We start from the raw sequence: 26,832 nt of genomic DNA, 5'->3' as shown, positions 1-26,832 counted from the left end.
ACTTGGGACTTAACTTTAGTCCTAAAAGCTCTCGCAGCGCCCCCCTTCGAGCCTTTGGACTCTGTTGATTTGCGCATGCTCTCCGTTAAGACCTCACTACTGCTGGCTGTGGCCTCAGTAAAATGGGTAGGTGACCTGCATGCACTAACAGTCGACAATTCATATCTGGAATTTGGCCCTGGTCTTTCAAGAGCCACTGTCAAACCTAGGAAAGGCTATGTACCCAAGGCCCTAACCACGCCCTTCAAAGCGCAGGTGGTTCACATTCAGGCCTTCTTCCCTCCTCCATTTAATTCGGATGAGGAACAATCATTGCATTTGTAATGCCCTGTGGGGGCACTACATGCATACGTTGAGCGTACCTGCCAGTTCAGACTGTCTGATCAGCTCTTTATATGCTATGGAGGATGCGCAGAGGGAATGTCCGTCTCCAGGCAAAGGCTCTCTCACTGGATTGTTGATGCAATTGCCCTGGCTTATAAGTCGCAGGGTAAGCGACGCGCTCCTTGTTCTCAGTCAAAAATTCCGAGGAAATGGTGTTTGTGCACCTGTTTTTATAGTGGACAGTTTTTCGCCAAAACAGGCAGGGCTCAAACACCACAGCCAAAATTAGAATATTGCCGTTATTGTCGAGAGGTTTCAACTAGGTCATGTAAGAAGGCACTCCCCATATTCATTACTATGCAATGTCTCGTTCCCTTCATCTCAGGGAACCAAGGTTACGTACGTAACAGAGACGTTTCTAGTACATTGGCTACATACCTGTCTTTATGTGTTCGTTGTGCCAGCCACCTTGGTAATCGTTGTTATACAGCAGTCTCCGTAGTAACATTTGTGCCACTCTGCAGGTGTGTTTGCTCAACACAGTGAAACATGGCTATGTCTACGACATCAGGGGGTGCTACAACTGCTTGCAGACAGAGTGTCTGTTTATTTTTGTTTCATTATTTTTCATCTATTTATTTTGTTCATTTCATCACAAATCAAATGCCATGGACTCAGCTGGAAAAAAATCCTGAGTCCCAAAGGCTCGAGTCCGAGTCAAGTCCAAGTAAAAATGCATCCGAGTGCATGACAAGTCCAAGTCCATTAAAATTGGACTCGTGACTCGGACTCGAGTCCGAACTCAAGTACCCCAACACTTTTTCTCTCTTCTTATGCGCTTTACGCATGCGCAGGGCGCTAGGAAGTGTAATGGATCTTGAAATCATGATCGCCAAGGATACTGCAGATGTCAAGATTTATAGTGATGTTCATGTTATAGCTTATCTCGCCTAGGACACCAGAATCACTGCCCGATTTTAGGACTCCACCACCTCCAAAATCCCAATTTAACCCCTGGTTATAGTGGCAGTATATTTCAGTAATTATGGTATGGGATTGTATAGTGTTGGTTGTGTTGTGTGTACACATTCTGGGCAACCTTACTAGTGATGAATTTTAATTGGTTGTGGGTTTGTTTTTTACTGTAACACATTCCAATGGAAAGGAGGAGGCGAGAACCGGCTTAACAACATAAATAATATTTAATGATTAACTAAAACAAAAAGACACAACCAAACACATATAGGTCAGCTGCCTGTAATTCTTTCTCTCTCACACTGCCGTCTCCGGTCGGCTTTAACTCTCTCAGCCTAATTAGGGGCCGGGTGTGCGGAATCACAACCCGGCCCCACCCTGCCACATTTACTTTTTTAGTAACTTACCCAACACTGCACATATAAATATAGCCTACATACATACATACACTCACCGGTCACTTTTAGGTACACCTGTACATCTACATATTCATGTGATTATCTAATCAGCCAATCGTGTGGCAGCAGTGTAATGTATAAAATCAAGCAGATCTGGGTCAGGAGCTTCAGTTAATGTTCACATCAACTATCAGAATGGGAAAAAATGTGATCTCAGTGATTTAGACTCTGGCATGATTGTTAGAGCTAGACGGGCTGATTTGAGTATTTCCGTAACTGCTGATCTCCTTTGATTTTCACATGCAACAGTTTCTAGAATGTATAGAGATTGGTGCAAAAAACAAAAAACAACCAGTGGCAGTTCTGTGGGCAAAAACGCCTTGTTGATAACAGAGGTCAACGGAGAATGGCCAGACTGGTTCGAGCTGACAGAAAGGCTACAGTATCTCAGATAACCACCCTGCACAATTGTAGTGAGCATCTCAGAATGCACAACTTGTCGAATCTTGAGGCGAAAGGGCTTCAACAGCAGAAGACCACCTTGGGTTCCACTTCTGTTAGCCAAGAACAGAAAACTGAGACTGCAGTGGGCCTAACATCTGCATACCTCAGCAAAAATCCAGATTGATCAGACAAGGCGATGTTTTTCCAATCGTCTACTGTCCAGTTTTAGTGAGCCTGTGCCCACTGCAGCCTCAGTTTCCTGTTCTAAGCTGACAGTATTGGTACCTGGAGGGGTCTTCTGCTGCTGTAGCCCATCCTTCTCAATGTTTGACGTGTTGTGTGTTCAGAAATGCTTTTCTGCCTAGCACTGTTGTAACACATGTTTATTTGGGTTACTGTCACCTTCCTGTCAGCTTGGACCAGTCTGGCCATTCTCCTCTGACCTCTGTCAGTAACAAGCCATTTTCGTCCACAGAACTGCAGCTTGCTGGATGTTTTTTGTTTTTCGCACCATTCTCTTTACACTCTAGATACTGTTGTTCATGAAAATCCCAGGAGATCAGCAGTTACAGAAATACTCAAACCAGCCCATCTGGCACCAACAATCATGCCACGGTCTAAATCACTGAGATCAAATTTTTTTCCCCATTCTGACGGTTGATGCGAACATTAACTGGAGCTCCTGACCCACATCTGCATGATTTTATACATTACACTGCTGCCACATGATTGGTTGATTAGATAATCACATGAATAAGCAGATGTACAGGTGTACCTAATAAAGTGGCTGGTGAGTGTATATACACTATATTGCCAAAAGTATTCGCTCATCTGCCTTTAGACGCATATGAACTTAAGTGACGTCCCATTCTTAATCCATAGGGTTTAATATGATGTCGGCCCACCCTTTGCAGCTATAACAGCTTCAACTCTTCTGGGAAGGCTTTCCACAAGGTTTAGGAGTGTGTATATGGGAATTTTTGACCATTTTTCCAGAAGCGCATTTGTGAGGTCAGACACTGATGTTGGACGAGAAGGCCTGGCTCGCAGTCTTCGCTCTAATTCATCCCAAAGGTGCTCTATCGGGTTGAGGTCAGGACTCTGTGCAGGCCAGTCAAGTTCTTCCACACCAAACTCGCTCATCCATGTCTTTATGGACCTTGCTTTGTGCACTGGTGCGCAGTAATGTTGGAACAGGAAGGGGCCATCCCCAAACTGTTCCCACAAAGTTGGGAGCATGGAATTGTCCAAAATCTCTTGGTATGCTGAAGCATTCAGTGTTCCTTTCACTGGAACTAAGGGGCCAAGCCCAGCTCCTGAAAAACATCCCCACACCATAATCCCCCCTCCACCAAACTTCACAGTTGGCACAATGCAGTCAGACAAGTACCGTTCTCCTGGAAACCGCCAAACCCAGACTCGTCCATCAGATTGCCAGATGGAGAAGCGTGATTCGTCACTCCAGAGAACGCGTCTCCACTGCTCTAGAGTCCAGTGGCGGCGTGCTTTACACCACTGCATCCGACACTTTGCATTGCACTTGGTGATGTATGGCTTGGATGCAGCTGCTCGGCCATGGAAACCCATTCCATGAAGCTCTCTACGCACTGTTCTTGAGCTAATCTGAAGGCCACATGAACTTTGGAGGTCTGTAGCGATTGACTCTGCAGAAAGTTGGCGACCTCTGCGCACTATGCGCCTCAGTATCCGCTGACCCCGCTCTGTCATTTTACGTGGCCTACCACTTCATGGCTGAGTTGCTGTCATTCCCAATCGCTTCCACTTTGTTAAAATACCACTGACAGTTGACTGTGGAATATTTAGTAGCGAGGAAATTTCACGACTGGACTTGTTGCACAGGTGGCATCCTATCACAGTACCACACTGGAATTCTCTGAGCTCCTGAGAGCGGCCCATTCTTTCACAAATGTTTGTAGAAGTAGTCTGCATGCCTAGGTGCTTCATTTTATACACCTGTGGCCATGGAAGTGATTGGAACACCTGAATTCAATTATTTGGAAGGGTGAGCGAATACTTTTGGCAATATAGTGTATTTTATATTTGGCAAAAATGTTTCAAATATTACACGTTTTTATGGGTACATTTCTGAAAAATGTTAAACGTTGATTTATTGTGATCAGAATCTGGCAAGCTAATGTTTCTGTTTTCTATTACATTCTTGTATGGACAAAAAAATCTGTTTGATGCAAATTATCGCATTAAGTTACTAATTAATTAGATTCCTGAGATGTTAGTCATAACTGCAAACTTTAAACTGCAAATTATGGATGAAATATTTGTTCAGTGTTGCAGTGACTCAATTTAATCAAATGCTATCCTTTTGATGAATGTAATGAATGTAACCCTTTTTCAGTATTCTTTAAAGTTTAAGATTATTCATAAAACATTTTTATTGAAAGGTACTGTTTCCTATGGAGCTGTCGTGGTAGTGATATATTCCACCTGCATCATCAGACATACTGACAGTATGGGGCTAATAAACAGTTGCTGGACTGCTGTAGTACTCAGTGTTTGCCTGGAGTGATGCTGATTTACCTGCTTAATAGTACCTGTGGTTCCACAGGTTTAAGTGTGTATGCACAGTACTGGTCAGGATAATGTTTGTATGTGAGTCTAAGAGCTCTAATGTTTTGTGTCTTTACAGTGCTTATGATCATGTGTGGGTGTGTATGCAGCGGTTGTATGGGGGTTAACATCTGCAGTCCAGGGGAATGTGTTTCGGGTCAGCATTGAGAATTCCTCAGTTCTGCAATAGTAGGTCACAGCTTTACTGCTTGCCTCAGCAAACTCCTTCACTGGCAATATCCTCTCTCTCTTTCTTCCTACTTTCCCTTCTGCTATGTCTCATTTTCAACCTTCACTTATTCAACATAAAATTTTGTTTTGAGTCCTCTCATTCTGTCTTTGTTTTACCTCCTATCACCTCTCTCCTGCTAAGAAAACTAAAGACCTCAGGTGTAGGGGGTTGGGGGAAAGGGAGAAAAATGTGTGTGTGTGTGTGTGTGTGTTATATAAATGTAGCCCTTTGCAACGTTCACCCCTGCTGCCTGGTGCCTCTGTTTGTGTATGATTTATGTTACCTTGCCTTTATGTAACTGTAAGTTGAGGATCTTTCTTATTACCATATGCCACAAGTATTTCAATCACATTTGATAAAGGAAAGCTTTTTTTAGTCAGTTGCCAGTATGCCTTCTTACAGAGGGAGTTCCCACACCTCATCTGTTCATTCAGAAGTATATATCTTTAAGATTATTTTGTCTATAATTGTTTTTCACATCTAAAGGAATATTATATATTATTTATATATCATTATTTACTCACCCTCATGTAGTTCCAAATCGGTATACTCTTTTCCATCAAACAACAGTAGTCTTGACCATGTCTGTCAAGCTTCAAAAAGGATTATGAAAAAAAAAAAATCACAGCAAAAATACCACAAAAGTCAATCCATTCTCACTCCTAAGGCGCCATATACTGTGGGGATGTGCAAGAGCCTCGCGCACCAACATGTGGACGCCAAAAGCACCCTCTAGCGTCTGTTTCCTATGCATCCGGCAAATGCGTTGCTTTCAGTGAGAAAACATTGGCGTTAATAGACTGACATGAAGAGCATCAGAATTTTATCATCATGAAATTATATCTTAGTGTACAATTTTGTTATCGTGACATGATATGTTCGGGTATAATTTTCATTTCATTTGAACTGAGCAGCATTTATTCACAGTGGTCGATGTTTAATAAGCAACATGTATTATTTTACAGTGGTAAATTTTTAATCTGTTGTTTTTAGGTATAGAGGTGGGGTTGGGTCCACATAAATATCTATACAATAACAATAGTGTAATGTAAAAAAAAAAATTTTTTTTCATAAGTATATTTACTGAAGTTCTTTTCGTTTGTTTCACAAAACATTACAAAACGATACAGAACATCTAAAGCTTCCCTCACCCCAATAACCTTGACAAAGGTTAGAACAAAATAATAATAATAATAATATATATAATTCTCCGGAGTCTGTTCACAGCCATCATCAGTCGCCTTCTTCACCTCTCTCTTTTTATATTTGCATTATACTAATTTTATACCGATTTCTTTGGAATACAAGTTATCTCTACAGTAGGGACAATGTAGGCTATACGGCTTTAGCTTTAACCAAACAGTACCTTATATCACATCTAGAATATATTATATATATATACACACACACACACACACACACACACACACACTAACGGTCAAAAGTTTTTAAACACTTATTCTTTATTATAAATTTTTTTCTTCACATTTTAGAATAATAGTTTTGATGAATTTACTATGGAATAACAAATGGAACTATGGGAATTATGTTGTGACTAAACAAAATCCAAAATAAATCAAAACTGTGTTATATTTTAGCATCTTCAAAGTAGTCACCCTTTGCCTAGAATTTGCAAACATGTACTCTTGACATTTTCTCAACCAACTTCTTGAGGTATCACCCTGGGATGCTTTTTAAACCGTATTGAAGGAGTTCCCATCTATGTTGGGCACTTATTGGCTGCTTTTCTTTATTATTTGGTCCAAGTCATCAATTTCAAAAACTTTTTTTAATACAATTTTAGTTTTGTAATGAAATAAATTAATATGGTGGCACAATTATATTTTTGTCTACAAAAGAAATTTCAAACATTTATGCACACGCCTTCAGATCAAAAGATTTTTGAGAAACATTTCAGTCAAGTGTTTCAAATCTTTTGACCGGTAGTGTGTGTGTATATATATATATATATATATATATATATATATATATATATATATATATATATATTATATATATTATATATACACACACACACACACACACACACACACACACACATACATATATAGATAGACATATACAAACAAACAAATATGCATGCATACCTGTACACTTACATCTAAATTCATGCAAAAATACTCCTATATAACCAAATTAGAATTCAGTCATCCCACATTATGTAGACCCTCAAATCTGATAGAATATAAAACTGTAAAAAGGGAGTCCATATCTTGTTAAACTCTTCTATTTTCCCTCTAACTACATACTGTATGTCAATTTTTCTGGCAAGATTGCATTTAGTCTCTTTGACCCACTGTGTAGTCATTGGTTTTTGCTTATCTTTCCATTATAAGGCAATTACCCGTTTGGCCTGCAGTAGACTAAAATCTATTAGTTTACGTTTTCTTGCACTTATCACTATATTTACAGGGTATATATGCAGTTAACATATTTTGGCTTCAAGCTGAACTTTCCAGTTAATTCAAAGATCAGCTCAAGAATCTCCTTCCAGAATGTTTGAAGTTCCCTACACTCCCACATGGAGAAGTGTACCAATTTCTTCACTGCATTTTATGCAGTTATCAGGAATATTAGGAATAAACTTGTGTAGTTTTACAGGTGTAATGTAAGTCCTAAAGAGCCATTTGTATTGCAGTAATTTACACCTAGTGTTTATGCTGTGTGTTTGAGCTAGGAGACTTTTCCAGCTCTTCCATGGAGATTTCTACCTGAAGTTCGTTCTTCCATAAATCAGATTATTGTGACTAAACCTGTCTGTTACATGTTTTATATTGTTGATAATTGGTTAGGTTTCGGAATGGGGTTGGGTTAGGGGATATAAAATATCTATTTCATTGCATATTGTAACTACCTTACTACATTCATAAGTATAATAAACATATTGCTATTAAACATGCAATATTATCCAAATATTGACAGTGACACCTCCTTAATGAGACTGCCGTGAGCTTAACTGCCGCTTGAGTCTGGAAACTAGATGCTAGACGGTGATTTTGGCATATGTAGATTGACGCTCGGGGCTCTTGCGCAAGTGGCTGTATTTGACGCCTCGGGAGTGAGAATGGGTTGTAAAAGTAACCCATGTGTCTTGTGCGCTATATTCCAAGTCTTCTGAATTCATACAATCATTGATGAACGAAATATTCAATCTGATTTGTGGACCGATTCAACTGCTTTATTGAAAAGAATAGGCTCAAAAGAATGATTCATTTTAAAATCTGACTCAAATTATTCTTGAGTTAACAGCTCACTGCAGGGGAAGATTATCGATGAATGACTTAAATTTCATTCTTTTCCCAACACAAAGCAATCACATGACTTGAGAAGAATATTATGCAGAAGTAATATGGACTCCTTTTGTAGTACTTTTACTGCTTGTTTTTTTTTTTTTTTTGTCTTTTTTGGAGCTTAGCAGACTGGTGGTCACTATGTTTCAAGATTTTTCAAAAATGTTTCTATTGATGTTCAGTGGAAAGACTATAAGCATATGGGTTTGAAATGACATGAGGGTGAGTAAATAATGACAGAATGTAATTTTTTGGGTGAACTATTTCTTTAAGCTCAATAGGGAAACGTAGCACAGGCTGCAACAACCTACCATATGTGTAATGAACTACGTAATTTTATTTAGCAAAAATTGCCACAGTCACGTAATTTTAATGAGATCAGGCTGGCAACGACATATGCTATACATAACATGTGCACCCGCTGACCCACACACAGGCAGCCACATGCACAGATTCACAGCATATGCAAACTGAAGTATTATGTACGTATACATTAGCCAACAAAAGCAAGGCGATATTTGGTTTTAACTTTAGAAATTCAGTTCAACATATGACTTGCAGCTTCATGGTGAACCCTCTTTTTAGTTGTACCTTTGTTCCAGTGTCCTCAGTGCTCTTTTATTTGTGTTGTATCCTTGTCTTTCTTGTGGATATACTTTTCTTTTCCTTGTTTTTCTCTGTTCAGCCTTTCTCCTTACCATCTGTGTTTGTTACTTATTCATGTCTGCACCCCTATCTGCTGCCTGTCTCTGCTATTTTATGCTTTAATCCTAAACTGTCCAGGCTCTAGTATCCTGCTCTTTCTTGTATCTGTCTGTGTGTGTGTGTGTGTGTGTGTGTGTGTGTGTGTGTGTGTGTATACGCTCCCAGAAGTTGTGCATTTGTGTCACACTCTGTCCCCAAAGCTTGTTGTATATCTTTATACCTGTCTGCAAGGGTGTAGATTTGGCATGAACATAGGGGGATTGCAGCATGAAGCATTTACCCATGTTTCCACTGATTATGGTATAAAAATGGGGGGGTTGTTCTTGCTTGTTTTGATTATTGGGGGGTTATCTCCCCCCAATACACTCTCCCCCGGAATCTACACCCCTGCCTGTTTTTGTTGTCAGAGTCACAACTATGACTGTCAGGAAAGACTATTTTTGCCATTGTTTCAATGAGGCCCTGCAAAAGCGGCACAGAGCATACTTTCTAGCACCTATACTTCATCTAATTAGTTGACATTTTTAAGGCAATCAGTTTGCATGCTTTTTCTAAGTTAACATACTTATTTGGCTCAGGTAACGTGAACTTAACTATTTAAGTACAGTAAAGTAAATCGCTTAATCTGCACTTTTGTAAAGTACCTAAATTTGAGTGGAGCGGAATGAGTTTAAGTTAACCAGAGGGAATATTAAATCACCCTACTAGTAATGTCACATTACCAACCAGCAAACAAAACAATAACAACAGTAAAAAAAAAAAAAAAAAATTTAAAAAAAAGTGTTAAATTACATTAATTCTTAATAACAATTATTATATTTCCCCATAAATTACCTTGTCTTGAACAAGCATACATAATTTATTCATGCACAATGGCTTATGGATATTCCCCACAGCCACAATTTTGTGCTTGATAATTTTAAGTTAATAGTACTTGAAACCAAAATGTAAGGAATGTATATATTTCAGTTATGATTCCAAAAATGACATTTCAAGAAATGTTTAATTAGAACCTCTTGAATGTTTTTATTAAGACAACTTTACAGTTTATAGTGACAATAACTTAATAAAAACTAGTAAGAATAGTTAAAGATAAAGCTTAAGTAAACTTTAAGTAGTCATATATATATATATATATATACACACACACACACACACACACTACCGTTCAAAAGTTTAGAGTCACTTATTCTATATTTTTTATTTTGTACTCTTGAAAGAAATGTACTCTTGGCATTTTCTCAACCAGCTTCTTGAGGTATCACCCTGGGATGATTTTTAAACAGTACTGAAGGAGTTCCCATCTATATGTTGGGCACTTATTGGCTGCTTTTCTTAATTATTCGGTCCAAGTCATCCATTTAGTTTTGTAATTAAACAGACACTCGAGTGCACGCTCAGGGGATCTGCGTCTCACAGGTGCAGCGCGTTTATTTGAAGGACTACAGAAAACAGTCTTTGATTCGCAAAACACTTTCAAACACAAAGATAAAGTGCAGTTTACCCTGGCTGTGTACAAATCTGATGGTTAAAATCCATATAAGTGACAGGATTCGTGCAACAGTATAGAGGACTTTAAAATGTTTAAGCCCTGCATGCATTTAATGTTTAATGATAAAGGTGCCTTAATACCCTAAATATGTGCACGGTAACCTTTTGTAATATTTTGTTAACCGCGAGAGTTAACGAACGGTTATTGTGTTAATTGTCGGGAGTCGGAAATAAAGAATGTTTATTGCCATGGATGCGTCAAACACAATCTCAGATAGCAGGGAATAAAGTGCACAGTGAGCTATGAGCCTAAATAGTACAATACATAGATCTTCAAATGATAAAATAACATTAAAGTCGAACAAAAATAATCATGGCCACTGCCTTCAACATAGTAGGCCTATTCTAAATAAATGGAAAATGCGTAATTCTGCCCGTGGGCAGGTTCACTTTCCATGAGGCAGCGGATTATGCTACAGATTATAGGACTTCTTCAGGATGCGTTGATTTTTAAATGATTCAGCATTTAACTTCTGTAATTATTGTCTGCACACCAGAGCAAAAGGGGGGAAATCACTCACCATTTATCAAGCGCTGAAACTTTGCCAGGTGAAAAACAATCTGGAATCATGCGTAACAATCACATTAAGTCCTCTTTGCAACCTGAACTTCATCAGAATGTCAATTTGTGACACCAGTGCTGAAAAAGCTTGATGCAGCGCAACAAATGGTGAAACAGAATACAAGTGTCTCGAGATGCATTAATAAATACTGAAATTCTTTTTAAGTTAACAATGTCTAAAAAAAAATTGATGGTCCTGCACAACGAATTGTAAAACAGAATGCAGGTGTCTTGAGATGCGTTTATAAATATTAAAGTTCTTTTAAACTTTACAGTGAGTTGTGGTACAATGATCAAAGACGTCCATCCAGTGCGTGATAACATGACCTCGACGCACATGTGAACAGCCCGTAACTCGCCCTATAGCCTACTTGAAAAACGGACCCAAACCTGGCCCAAAACCTGTAGATTTGTCGGGTACCGTCGGACTCAGATCGGGTTGAAGACCACTAAACACGTGCAGAATAACTGAATAGTGATTTTGGTATTTGAATACCGTACACATCCCTATTAATAATGATTTTGGATCGGTTCATAATTAAAAATTGAATATAACTGGCAGTGTTAGACATTGCTCCAAACTTTTCTTCCGTCAATTTGAAAAATACAACCAAATCTGGCAAGTGTCCTGCAGCGCATGAAAATGAACGTAGTCACGTGACACGTCATGGGGTGCCTCCATGGTGTACCGTCTTTGCATAGGCTTTATAAGAAGCGTACATTATAAGATAATTTAAGGGGAAATCATGGGGGTGCTAGACAGCATTTGCTTATTAAGGAATGCATGAGGGGCCCAAAAATGAGTGTATTGTTGACAGCCCTGATGTTAACAAAAGTGACAAAATGGTTGGTTAACAAGCAGCTATGGCTTTTGGGTGCATGCAGAATAGGGTAATCATGCTTTAAGATGAAAGGCATAATCATGGTTTCTTTTTCAGGACATTTGCTTAGAGTGTAGAGAGGCCAGAAAATGGATCAAGCGCAAACACTTGCCGTATTGATCAATTTCATGAAGTTTAACGGCCCTCTTCAAATAACCTACCACTGCTTGTCATTGCTAGCAGTGAGATCATGTAAAATCTTAATTGTATTTTAGGTGTACTGAAACATGATTATATAAAATTAGTTTAGTTGCAATTTTGAGCTATCGATTGTAGTAAGATGCATTCTGCTTACACTGTTTGGTGTGGCCACAGTTAACTATTAATGATAGTACTCCAGCAGCTTATACAGTCCTTATTCATAAGATGAAAGTTTCTGAAATGCTTTTACTTTGATCAGTTAGTGTGCATTAATGACTTGAATCATTTGGTGAAATCAGTGTTCATTGGATTCACACTAAGTGTCTTTAAAGTTGACTTTAAAGATATTTATCAAGAGTGCCAAAATGTACAGGGGGTACTCTTCATCCTTTATTGGAAAGAATATCCAAACTTCTTCCAGAATATAACATAAAAATGCATTATTTTAATGAAAAGAGATTGCACATTTCTAATAGTAGATATACTATTTTAAACCTCTTTAGTATGTTTATTATATATTCTAAGTAATTTTTAAAAGGCTAGAAACTAAAATTTAGGCTGCATCCAATATCCACAGTGTTTGTCAAGTGATTTCTCACCAGAGAAACCACCTAGTATCCCTGTATCCCATACAAACACACTCTCATACATATAAATTAGGGTATGACTCACCCCTTTAACAAAAAGTCAATAACAGCATAGGAATGATTAATTAGTGGCTCCATTGTCCAATTCCACCAATTCCCCCTCCCCTAACACACACTCTGGGGCCCTCTCATGGCATGGTATTGATCTGAATGCATTTGCCTTCCATTTATACACCTAAAACAAAGAACTGTGAACTCACCTTGTACTGTGCCCAAATCCATCTAGGGCGGGATCACTTGCTTACCATAGACGTACTTAAAGAGGTTTAGGGTAAGCGTTGCTCAATGGAAACCTACTCAACAATTTTTGCTAAGGCAGTTTTGGTCTGTCTGAATTAATTAAAAACATATTAAATACTGTGGGTTATGTGTTATGGGGTAAAACTGGGGAATATGGTAAGATGCAAAATTACATATAACTGCACATCAGATATAAATTAGCAGCAGAGTTATTTCAATTAGGATAAATGTGTAAGGCATTGACATTCAGGAAATGGGTACACTATACTGTATATTAAGTTATGTTTTGCCAAGTATGAGAGAATTTTTTTTAAAAATAAATGATGGAGTTGGTCATACTGATGCTGGAACAATTGATTTCCTTTTAAAACCATCAAAGACATTTTGTTTTCAATTAAAGTAAAATGAGCAAATTAACTTGATTCACTTAAAAAAAAAAAAAAAAAATCTGTGATTGCATTCTGTGATTGAAGAATCATGGTTTTTGATAGATGTAATTCATCATACACTTTTGATGAATAATTATAACGTACCATGTATGAAATATTTATTTTTGCTTAGTGTCTAAATTCTCTTAAGCTCATTTTCTCTAAATGCTTTTAAAATGTGCTTCTCAGTCATCACATTTGGGAGTTTGCGTGTTTATGCATTTGTGTGTTTTTGAGATAGATATGTGAAAGCGAGCAGAAGGATTTGAGAGTAATTTGACGGACAGCCTGTTCAAAGCCCCCTCCCTGCCTATCCTGTCAATCTGGTTACTGAGAGTCAGGTTGCCATGACACCAGACTGTTTTGTCTGCCCTTTGACCCCTTTAAGTGGTGCTTTAGTCAATCAAGCATTACCCATGAGGGGCCAACTATGGGGGAAAAGATGGGGTGGCATTTCCTCTCTAAAAATGAGGTACAAAAGGTTCCTCTATACATCCGTTGTATGCAGGGGTACTGACACAATTATGATGAGACACAGGAACACACATACATTAATAAAGGCACAGATGAATGTACCCATAGCACAGTTCTGCCTTGGAAAAAATTGAAAGGATCTGTAAGGTCCCTTGAGTAGACAGGGCTTGTGCTCATGATAAGAGCAGCTACCACCACTGGAAACATTTTGCTCAGGCAAGTGCTCAGTGGAAAGCCAAAAGCAAATTAGAATGTATTAATGTGATTATCAGACTAGTCAGTAACAAATGGGCTTTTAGAGAAAATTAAAACCCTGTATAATTAAACAAATAATGCCTATTCTAAATTCTGGATGAGTTGTGTTTGAACCTATTGTACAATGACAGTAAACGCACTCATGTGACTGCACATTCTATCCACAGTTTTTCGATTCATAACAGAAGCCTGTTTTCGCTTTCCGGTCTCCAGTGTTTTCACTTGCATCGACGTATGTTCTAAGCAGATAATGTGATGTTTACCTTATTAAATTTGTATACATGCATGTGGCTCCATAGTGCCAAACTTAAGAGAGTCCCAATCATTTTTTCACAGCGTCTCACCCGTCAAACTATAAGGAGTGGGTGGATGAAGTGAAACTCTGGACCAATCGGTTGCCTTTATATCATAAACCACATTTAGCTAACACATAAAATGGTTGTTTTTCTCAGTCTGGAAAGCTCATATTGGTTTTTAGGGCTGTCAATCAATTAAAACATTTTAATCGAGCAATTCCAAGATGTGTTGATTGAAGTATATAACTTTTTCAGTGTTCAAATATTTTTCTTTACTATCCCAGCTAAATATGCACAGACAACTATGCCTAAGCCATTCATAGGTTAATTTTCTCGAAAAATGTAAACACTGTCTCTGCTGCGCTAAAAAAATTCCTGTTTGTTTTGAGCATCCTTCTTAGACCTGCCACAATAACATTACTCAATCAATGGTGTGAGTTGGGGGCGAGACCAAATTTGCTCTTTCAAGGTAGTTAGGCAGGACTGATTTTCAGAAGAAACAGGAACAAGAACGCATTCTTAGCATAACACCCACTGTTTATTTTTGCAATTCCATTTGGTGGCACTAGTGTCGCAGAAATACTTCATACATACTTCAGCTGTAATCGAATTAATCACATACCAGTAATTACTGAGAAAGGTGCCCAAATAAAGATAATTTAGAATATAGTTTTTTAAATAATTCTAAGCATAATCTTGTACAAATGCTTCTATACAAACACATAGAGACATTTGTACAAGATTATGTTAAAGCTAAACTTTTTTTTGTAAAAAGAAAATAACAAAAATGTTATTAATGAGAGAGTGCAACAAAAATCCATCTTCCAAACCATGTCTTTACGCAAATACACTTTGATAAACCTATAATAATGATATTATATTATAAATATTATAGAGCTGTTGGGACGGATTTCGCGGGAAATTGCATACATATGTAACTCGCCCGTGCGTGTTCACGTCATATCCGTACACAGAGAAAATAAGATCTGGCTACTATAGCTTGTGTGTGGGAGTAGCTGAAGCTGAAAGTTTGTTGTCACAATGAACGAGAAAAATTGATCATTCAAAACGGCAGAATCACTTTGTAAAGACAAAGAAACTCTGAACAGAGCAGAGTCTACAAGCAAAAGGGGAAAGCAACAGAGTCCGTAATAAAACCCAAATCATTATCGGCTTGGATTTTCAGAGGTGGCGACAACTCCGAGATCTGAAAGGATTTAAAAGTGACCTAGAGATGGCTTTTTTCTTATTCAGCAGGTAAGATATTTTATTGATATGGTTTATGAATTGTTGTGTAATCACACACACACGTCTGTGTGTGTGATTTGCACTGATAAGATGTCCTGTATTCATGTGTACACCAGTGCCTCTAACCACGTTCATTTGCGCAGAGGAGCAGAGCCGAAGCACAACCAAAACAATGTTCTTCTGCAAGACACATGCAGTTTTATTTTTTAACTGCTAGAGGGCCAAAAGTTACATAGTGTAACTTATGTTAATAACTACACCGATCAGCCACATTAACATCCTTTTATCTACACAATATCTTGACATATCTTTATATGTTGACATTCTAGTTAATTTTAGTGATGGATACATTATAATTGTTTTTAAATCATGTACTATTATGTGACGATCCATACACGGAAGGAAACCTCAGAATCAGCATCAGTAGTCTGTCATTTTTTCAAGATCAATCTGCCCATTTCCACTCTGCTGCTGATGAGTTTGACTTTCCCACCCGGGCATGATGGCGTGAAGTTCACACTGTGCACAGGTGAGTGGAACTGAATTAATATTAATTTTCAAACATTGTGAATACCATGTTAAACATAACAACAACATATTCAAAGTGATTTCTGTCATTTAAAAGTTTTTTATAATTTCCACATGTGCGTGGAAACGTTGTTATTTAAGTGAAGTGGACATGGGCTGCTACGGGCTAACTTTGAACAATGTACTACTTTATTCTGTTGGTTAATTTTGTTAAGATGTTTAATGCGTTATCACTTTTAACACATTAAAATTGTAATGTGTTTTGGAGATTTGGATGTGTTGGCCTGTATTGTATGTCAGCGATGGCTTCCTTTGGTAGTTTTCCCTTAAAAGTGAAGAGTAGTCTACGATAAAATGGCACTCGTTTGCCTAATTTAACCAGCCATGTGCTAATAACCACATAATTAGCCTTGTACTGAACACAGAATCTTATTGCTGATGATAATATGCAAGGGCATGTGAGGTATCATTTTAGGAAACACATTGACTACGTTTGGTAATCTGAAAGTGAGGTTTATTGCCTTTTATAGGACTATTCAAGTAAGAATAACTTGGCAACTTTATTAGACTAAAAACTTTACTTTTAATAATGTGAGTTGAGTGTCATTCTTGAAGGTCAATTAAATTAGTAATATTTATTTTCTTTCTCTTGAAATTATTTTTCAAGCTGAATGGTTTTTGCTTTTTTCCTCTCAGCATATGAACAGAATGGGAGAAATTCATCTTTGGTTTGTCACCACTTAAGAGTTTTCTCGTCCAAACCAATCAGTACTTCTGACTCCCTACTGACTCGAGCAATGTCTGTGACCAAACAGCGTGTGGGTACTTTCAAGACTACAGGTGTGTTTAAGACTCATCTTGACAGATTTCACTTCAGTCCCAAAGAAACCGAATAGGTGAGTTAACAGGTATTAAGTAAACTTAATGAATGTGTTGACTGTAAAATATCCTTTACTTATAGCCTCTTATCTCATTTTGTTTTTAAGGTCTATGCAGAATTTAAAAGAATTTCTGGAATTGATCTGCACAACAAGTAAGTTTAACAGGTACACTGGCGGCCAAAAGTTTGGAATAATGTACAGATTTTGTTGTTTTGGAAGGAAATTGGTACTTTAATTCACCAAAGTGGCATTCAACTAATCACAAAGTATAGTCAGGACATTACTGATGTAAAAAAAAACAGCACCATCACTATTTGAAAAAGTCATTTTTGATCAATTCTAGACAGGCCCCATTTACAGCAGCCATCACTCCAACACCTTATCCTTGAGTAATCATGCTAAATTACTAATTTGGTACTAGAAAATCACTTGCCATTATATCAAACACAGCTGAAAGCTATTTGGTTTCTAAAATGAAGCTTAACATCGTCTTTGTGTTTGTTTTTGAGTTGCCACAATATGCAATAGACTGGCATGTCTTAAGGTCAATATTTGGTCAAAAATGGCAAGAAAAAAAAAAAAAGAAACAGCTTTCTCTAGAAACTCGTCAGTCAGACATTGTTTTAGGAATGAAGGCTATACAATACTTGAAATTGCACATTTTTCATACAAAGGTGTACACTACAGTCTTCAAAGACAAAGGACAACTGGCTCTAACAAGGACAGAAAGAGATGTGGAAGGCCAGATGTACAACTAAACAAGAGGATAAGTACATCAGAGTCTCTAGTTTGAGAAATAGATGCCTCACATGTCTTCAGCTGACAGTTTCATTGAATTCTACCCGCTCAACACCAGTTTCATGTACAACAGTAAAGAGAAGACTCAGGGGTGCAGGCCTTATGGGAAGAATTGCAAAGAAAAAGTCACTTTTGAAACAAAAACAAAAAGAAAAGGTTAGAGTTGGCAAAGAAACACACATTGGACAACAGATAATTGTAAAAGAGTGTTATGGATCTTAACCCCATTGAGCTTTTGTGGAATCAGCTAGACTGTAAGGTGCATGAGAAGTGCCCAACAAGACAGCCACATCTATGGCAAGTGCTACAGGAAGCGTAGGGTGAAATGTCACCTGAGTATCCGGACAAACTGACAGCTAGAATGCCAAAGGATCGGCAAAGCCGTCATTGTTGCACGTGGAGGATTTTTTTATGAGAACTCTTTGAAGCAGTTTATGCTCATTGACCCCACCCATGGGTCTGACTTTACTTTGCTTAAATGAGTTCACATTTACTATATAGTGTGCTGTTCAAAATTGTTCATAATGTTGACAAATTATACATCTTTATAATTGTATAATTGTATCTTTATAATCAACATTATTAACTCTTTTTTTGACTAGACTATATAGTAAATGTGAACTAATTTAAGCAAAGTGACATCAGTTCTGGGGGGGGGTGGGTGGGGGGTTAAGAAGTTCTGATTTTTTTTTTCAAATTGTAATAGTAATTTTTTTCATGTTATTAATGTCCTGACTATACATTGTGATCCGTTGAATGCCACTTTGGTGAATAAAAGTACCAATTTCTTTCCATAAGAGCAAAATATGTACAACATTCCAAACTTTTGGCCGCCAGTGTATTTAGTGAACTCACTTTATGAATGTGTTCACTGTATAATATGCTTTACTTATTACCTCTTATCTAATCTTGATTTGAAGGTCTCTGTTGAATTTAAACAAAAACTGGATTTGATCTTCACAACAAGTAAATTTAACAAGTAATTAGTAAACTCACTTTATGAATGTGTTCACTGAACAATATGCTTTACTTATGACCTCTTATCTATTCTTGTTATGAAGGTCTATGTTGAATTTAAAAGAATTATTGGAATTGATCTGCACTCGACTTTTCACAGTCCTGGAGGGCAATGCCAAATGTCTGATTAGGATGTATCACTCCGAAAGAGGTCATGTTGAAGATGAGTTGAAAGCCCTATTAACATGTGTAGATGAGCAGGTAATTTGGCAGACTATAAGTTGCTAGCATTCTTGCACTGTGTTGCACAATTATTTCTGTTATTCCTTTCCTTTCTGTACTTGTATACAGACCACAGACATGACCATGCATCGAAGGTCAGCAGCACTCGGAGATCTTCAGTTTTATATTCGGGAATACGTACCAGTTGTTAAGAACTTTCAGGTAAATCAACTTTGTTAGTGAAACAAAACACTGTGACGCCTTGACTTTTTGTTATATATATCTTTTATTATTTTTAACATTTCTGTGTTTCAAATCAGACAGGCAGACCAGAAGGATTCATGTTGGTTTCATTGAGACTTCAGGAGATCTGTGTGAATTCCTGGGTGCAGTGGTGGACGTGCCTGTAGTGCTGGAGGAAGAAGTTGTCATGAACAGCCTTCCAAACATTACGACTGCCTTTGGAGTGCTCTTTGGCCTGCTTTGCTTTCTCTATATTGAGTACCCTAAACAGTGTAAGTAACTTTTTGAGGCTGTGTTTGAAGTCTTTCTGGGTCTTGACAGTACAAAATGTTCAACTTGTATTTAGTCACTGAGAACCAGAATGTTGCTGGCATAGACAGACAATTGGCTCCTCCACTAGTAGCTGATCTAGTTTAGAGGCCAAATTCAAGTGTCATGATGTCAAGTACTGTCATCTGCTTGATGTTTATCTGCTTGTGTTTCTTTCGTATTTATTTATTTATTTTTGCTACACAGTTGTTGACAACATTTAAGTTATTAATAAAATACAGTGATTCAGCTTTCTTAAGTTATTCTTAATGTTAATTTGAGTGTGGTAGAAATTCTAAATGTTTCCATCCAAGTTGCAAATTTAATTTATGCGAAAAGACTTAAAACAAAAATAATTTGCGAATAAAGTTGTGTTTTCATCCCATGTGTTTAAAAGAACAAAATTGCAACTTCTGGATAAATTGTAAATAAAATACACGTGGTATAGCGCACACAGACAAAACACTGTAAAGAAATTTGTCTCATGTCTGGGAGCACTATGTGTGTGCGTTCCTCCATCCTTATGTTTTTACCATGCGGATCTATAAGGTATTTTTCAAAAGTGTCAATAAACCTGCTCTATGGCACAGTTCAAGCTTGTATTCGGAATTATTTGCTCTTCAAACTCTATGAAGGCTTTGGATTTTAAGGACACTGTTATTTCATGATGACCAGAGCAACATTTTAGATGCAATGATTAGTCTGCTGGTTTGTCCTGTTATGAACAAATTATTCAGTTACGTGGCTTTTTTAATGCGCATCTTGCAGTCCTAATACATTTAATAGTAGTTTATTTGTGAAATGTGTTTCAATCAAAGTTTATTAACATTTCTTCTTATCAAAAAAAAAAAAAAAAAAATTATCCTCAAGCAAGTGTATAAGTTTACGTGCATTTTGGAGATGTTATTTGCATCTTGGTGTTGCCATCCAGCATTTTTTATGCAATATCGCAAAATGTGCATAAAAATAAGTGGATGGAAACCCAGCTATAGAGAGTTATTGACACCCACTTTTTGTACAAGTATGTTGGAAATATTTTTCAACGTGTTTAATGTAAATCAACTTAATTAACAAATTATTACCAGTGTTAACGGCTGGGGTTTCTCTCTTTTCAATTTAGTACAAGTGAAAATTTTGTAAACTTAAATTTGTTGTTTTATTGCAGTTAATGTTGATCAGCTGTAAGGAATTAAATGTGCGTCATTTGTTAATGTGCATATGCTAATGGAATATTGTTCCTAATACAGACTGTGGAAAAACAAAAACCATGCTTTTCATTTATGTGCTTTAAAGTTCATTTAATTCTTAGTGGCCTTAATGTAAAATAGTTTAGTAACTAGTTCCACAGCTATTTCTAATTGAGATTTCCAAATAATACATTCTAGTTCAATGAATATATGACATATGGCGTAAACACACAATTTTTAATTGAAAGAACCTTTGTGCTAGTTTTCTAAATGTTGCACCAATTAAAACATTTTAGTTGAGTGACCTATGAAACTAGTTGAGCTACATAGTATTTTAAATTGGAGTTTACTTTGAGCCAACTAAACAAGAATAATTCAGTTAATACTTTGAAGAAAGAAATTGAGTGAACGTAAAAATTCTGTGGAACTAGTTACTAAATATTTATTCATTGAGATGGCTTGATTTTTTTTTACGGTCAATTCTGATGGTTGAATTTAACATTAACTGAAGCTCCTGACCCATATCTGCATGATTTTATGCACTGTACTGCTACCACATGATTGGCTGATTAGATAATCGCATGGATGATTTTTGGTGCCAGGCGGGCTGGTTTGAGTATTTCTGTAACTGCTGATCTCCTGGGTTTTTCACACACAACAGTCTCTAGAGTTTACTCAGATTGGTGCCAAAAACAAAAAACATCCACTGAGCGGCAGTACTTTGGACAGAAATGCCTTGTTGATGAGAGAGGTCAACGGAGAATGGCCAGACTGGTTCGAACTGACAAAGTCTACGGAAACTCAGATAACCACTCTGTACAATTGTGGTGAGAAGAATATAATCTCAGAATGCTATTCTGAGATGCGGGTTGGCACTGTTTTGGCAGCACGAGGGGGACCTACACAATATTAGACAGGTAGTTTTAATGTTGTGGCTGATCGGTGTATTTTAAATACTATATTCATTTTGGGTGACCTATATTCACATCTGTATTCGTGTTTCAGCATCTCCCACAATAAATCTTTTAGGCGGCAGTATTATGTTAAAAGTAGCTTGAATGCTCTGATGGTAGGAGAATTCCTTTTGACAGAATTTACCATGTACGGTCAAGGGGCATGATTAATTGCAATTTTAATCACGTTATTTTTCATATACTTAATCGTACTAAATTATAACGTTAAATCGACAGCCCTAGTAGTCAGGGTTGGGGAGTAATGGAATACATGTAACGGGATTACGTATTTAAAATACAAATATTAGTAACTGTATTCCACTACAGTTACAATTTAAATCGTTGGTAATCAGAATACAGTTACATTCAAAAAGTATTTTGATTACTGAAGAGATTACTTTGAACTTTATTGCAATTTGTTTAACTGAATATTTAGTCTATTCAGTTGGAAAACATTTATACATATAAATGATGTGATCCAAAGAGCATTTGAACAGTGGTGAAACTTTCTTATGATGTGAGACATTCATACGAGCAGACAGAGAAGTTTGAAGTAAGTCTGGAGCAGTAGAAATAGAAATAAACCTTGTGTAAATTGTCATTTGAACATGTATGTTTATGCTAAGCTAAAATGCTCTTTCTAGCAATATAACATCATATTGTTTTGTATCAAGAAAATAAACATTAGATTATATTTTTTTCTCTCTAGTAAGACTTTTCACAGTAGGACAAAAATCTTATTCTTGATGAGAATCCTTAAAACATGATCAGTTTGCTTTATCTTGTTTTAGAAGCAACTCTGCACAAGATATTTAGGTTTTTCAGAGAATGTATTTTTAACATTTGTATTTTTTCTTACTGTACTGGCAGATTTTTTATAGTCAAAACAAGTGAAAAAATCTACCAGTGCTGAAGAAGTAATCCAAAGTATTTAGATTACATTACTGACCTTGAGTAATCTTACGGAAAATGTTACAAATTACATTTTACAGCATGTATTCTGTAATCTGTATTGGAATACATTTTAAAAGTAACCCTCCCAACCCTGCTAGTAGTTTTATATTGCTCCATATGTAGACCGGAACCCAGGGGCATAGAATCCAGGGGGGATGGGGGGAGGTAACCTCCCCAATAATCAAACAAGCAAGTACATTATTACGTTATTTATGTTTAACATATGTACAAGGACGGAATTCTGAAGGACTGATTAAGAACTGAGAGCCCCATGGGCCGATGTTCTGAAATAGATGCATCTCTAGATGTAGACTTGACGTTTTTTAGAACCTCCCTCACAATCCACTCTGAAAAGCAGAAAGGGGACTTACTGATAATAATTTTGGGTTCAGCCATATGCTCGAGGCTACATTTAAATAAATGTCAGAATTAAACACTCTGGACACTTTTGTCCATACCGAATGCAAATGCTAGATAACAGGGTGTAACTTACCTTCCCCTGTTAGTTTAATAGAAAGGCTTTGCAACAGTGAAATAGGGGCAAGAACTTCCTGTTCAATACAAAACCAGGGAGGAGCTCTCTCAGGTGGAAGAGACCAATGAGCCAAATGTCTGAGACCGAATGCATAATAATAAAACAAAATCTTGGGTAGGCCTAGCCCACCTTTGTCAATCGGCCTATGAAATTTACTGAAATGTAATCTGTGATGTTTACCATTCCAAATGAAGGACTTCGCTATGCTATCAAATTGCTTGAAATACGAGAGGGGGACATCTATAGGGAGAGACTGTAGCAGGTAGTTGAATTTTGGAATACAATTCATTTTAATAACATTAACCTTCCCAGTCATAGATAAATGTAATGAAGCCCATCTACGCACATCGCTCGAAAACCTTTTTATTAAAGGGTCAAATTTAACACAAAATATCACACAAATTTGCTGGGAATAAAATACCCAAATACTTAATGCCCTGTTTGGGCCACTGGATGGTGCCCGGCTGAAAAGCCGTTACCAGGCAGTACGTTGTCAGAGCCAAAGCTTCGGATTTAGACCAATTCACTCTGAATCCTGAGAACTTAGAAAAGGAATGAATAATTCTTTGGAGGCAAGGCATAGATCTAGTAGGGTCGGAGACAAATAATCAAATATCATCTGCGTAAAGCAAAAGCTTATGTGCCACGCCTCCCGCCACCACCCCTGGAAAATCATCCTCCTTTCTTATCGCGGCTGCTAATGGTTTCAGGGCAAGACATAACAATAAGGGGGAAAGAAGGCAACCCTGCCGGGTGCCCCATCCAGAGTAAAATAATCGGAAATTAATCCATTCGTTTGAATCGCCACTACCGGGTGTCTATAAAGTAACTTAATCCACCCAATAAAAGTATTCCCGAACCTGTACATTTCCAAAATCTTAAAAAAATAATCCCATTCTACCATATCAAACGCCTTTTCGGCATTAATTGAGATGTCAGCGACCGGAGCCTGATTGTTCGCCACTGCCCACATGACATTAATGAAACGCCTAATGTTATCAGAAGAGTAACAGCCCCGAATAAACCCCACCCGATCTATTTTTATAAGAGATGTCATAAATTAATCGGTTAGCCAAAATTTTTGACAATATTTTAACGTCTAGCTGGATCAGGGAATTTGGACGGTAACTCTTACACTCACTTGGATCTTTGTCCTTTTTAAGAATCAGACTGATCCTGGCTTGCGTCATGGTTGGCAGAAGCTTTCTATTCTTTAATGATTCTGTATAAACTTCTAGCAAAAGTGGAGTCAGTTCTGTAGCATAAGATCTAAAAAACTCAGCAGCAAAGCCATCTGGCTGCCTGTAGGCAAGGCCTTAATTAATTCACCAAGCTCCTCCAAGGTTATCTCAGAATCAAGAGAATTCCTTTGCTCAGTCGTCAGCAGGGTTGGAGAGTAACGAAACACATGTAACGGGATTACGTATTTAAAATACAAAATATAATTAACTGTATTCCACTACAGTTACAATTTAAATCATTGGTATTTAGAATACAGTTACATTCAAAAAGTATTTTGATTACTGAAGAGATTACTTTGCATTTTATTGTCATTTGTTTCATTTAATATTTAGTCCTTTCAGATGGAAAAATGTATACATATAAATGATGCGATCCAAAGTGCATTTGAACAGCGGTGAAACACTTTCTTATGAAGTGTTACATTCATATGAGCAGACAGAGAAGTAAGTTTGAAATTTAGACCAGAAGAAATAGAAATAAACCTTTTGTAAATTGTCAACTTTATGCTAAGCTAAAATGCTACTGTATAATCCGACCTCTAAGAACTACCTTAAGTGCCTCCCAAGCCATGCCCACAGAGGATACTGAGGACCAGTTGGTCTCCATATAGACATTGATTTCAGTCTTTAGCATTTGTTGGAATTCAAAATTTTGCAAAAGGTATACATTAAAGTGCCAACTATATGATTTCTTTTTCTTCGTATTTGGCAACACCCCTAAACAAACCAGGGCATGACCTGAGACTGAAATATTTCCAATTGAGCAATCAACAACAGATGATATGTGGGACTTAGATATATAAAAAAAAAAAATCTAGAGTAAATCTTATGGACTGATGATAAAAATGTATAGTCCCTACCAGATGGGTTCAGAAGTCTCCAAATATCTGTAAGACCAAGATTTTTACACATCCTGTGAAGCGTCAATGTTGCTCTAGGGGGCTTGCACACTTTTGCTTCACTATGATCAAGGACTGAGTCCATCAAAAGATTAAAGTCTCCTCCCAATATTATATCATGAGGGGTGCCAGCGGCTTGCAACATCCCTTCAAGATCTATAAAAAAGCCCTGATCATCAACGTTAGGTGCATAAATATTATCCAGAATAAGACTTTGTCCCTGAATTTCAGCTAAAACAATAATGACTCTTCCTAATTTATCTTTACTCTGTTTGAGACATTTGAATTGTAGATGTTTACTTATTAGCGTAATGACTCCCCTGTTCTTACTTGAGCCAGCAATCACCCCATATCTTTCCAAATTTTTCAGCTTCCTGCGGAGAAAGGTGCATTTCTTGAAGGAAACACTATATCATATTTCTTACGCTTAAGAAGAGAAATAACCTTCCTTCTTTTTACGGGGTACCCCAACCCATTCACATTCCACGTGGAGAGAGACAATCCACTCATATTAACATTTGACATTTTGACATAAAAAAAATAGATCGTGTTTCAAAAACAAGATTATAAAGACCACTTTCCAACATTGGTGCGACCATCAAAACCCAAACTTCCCCCAGAACAAAACAAACAGAAAAAAGAAAAACGTGCGCATTAACCCCGTGCACGACAGCACCAACTGCCGTACATCCCTCCAAACTCAAACAGTCTATGCACGCCTACGAGAGCCCCCGTGACAACTTTGCCATCGGATTACTCAAGTCTGGTGTTTCTATACAAATTTTGTGAGACAGAATTACACAGCAAAAGATAATCTATAAAACAAACTCCAGCCAATATGCGGACCAAGCACAAAGAGCATGCAGCATGTGTTACTTCACAAAACCGCTCAGTTTCCTCAGGGTTAAGTGAATGTTCAGTGAGCCGGTCCACTCAGCTGCAAAGTGAGTACCACAAAATGACTTACTCACTCCATTGACTTTATGAAGGACATCGCTTGCTGTGGGAATGTGAATGTTTTATGGCCCTCCTTAGCATCTATTCTCAATTTGGCTGGGAATATCAAAAGTGACCTTTCGTTGATGTAAAAGTTTCTGGCATTCCTTGAATCGATCACGTTTCTCTGTTGTCAAATTCGCAAAGTCTGGGAACAAGAAAATGCTGTGATTTTTCCAAGAAAGCCTTCCTTTACTCCTCGCCTCACGTAACACAAGATCTTTATCGGATGATCTCAGAAATGTGGTCAGAACTGATCGAGACCTACCTCCCTCCACGGCTCGCCGAGCAGGAACCCTGTGAGCTCGCTCGATTTCCAGCTTATGGCCTGCTATGTCGAGCAGATTCGGAAGGAGCCCATCTAGGAATTTCACCACATCCTTTCCTTCTTTGCCCTTAGGAATTCAGGCGAAACAGACGTTATTCCGCTA

At 37.5% G+C, this 26,832-nt stretch overlaps 1 long non-coding RNA gene across 1 annotated transcript; it reads left to right on the top strand.

Moving 5' to 3' along the window:
• The first annotated feature begins 14,527 nt into the window (after positions 1 to 14,527).
• LOC127454080 (uncharacterized) lies at positions 14,528 to 20,246 on the top strand. Its single transcript, XR_007899491.1, has 6 exons — positions 14,528 to 16,227; positions 16,923 to 17,122; positions 17,213 to 17,259; positions 18,967 to 19,123; positions 19,214 to 19,306; positions 19,405 to 20,246. It is a non-coding gene; the product is annotated as an uncharacterized LOC127454080 (long non-coding RNA).
• Positions 20,247 to 26,832: the final 6,586 nt, after the last annotated feature.

This window comes from Myxocyprinus asiaticus, chromosome 16, assembly GCF_019703515.2.
Source record: "Myxocyprinus asiaticus isolate MX2 ecotype Aquarium Trade chromosome 16, UBuf_Myxa_2, whole genome shotgun sequence".
Taxonomy (NCBI): domain Eukaryota; kingdom Metazoa; phylum Chordata; class Actinopteri; order Cypriniformes; family Catostomidae; genus Myxocyprinus; species Myxocyprinus asiaticus.
Note: the sequence above shows the minus strand (reverse complement) of the source record. Positions and strands in the feature narration are given on the sequence as shown.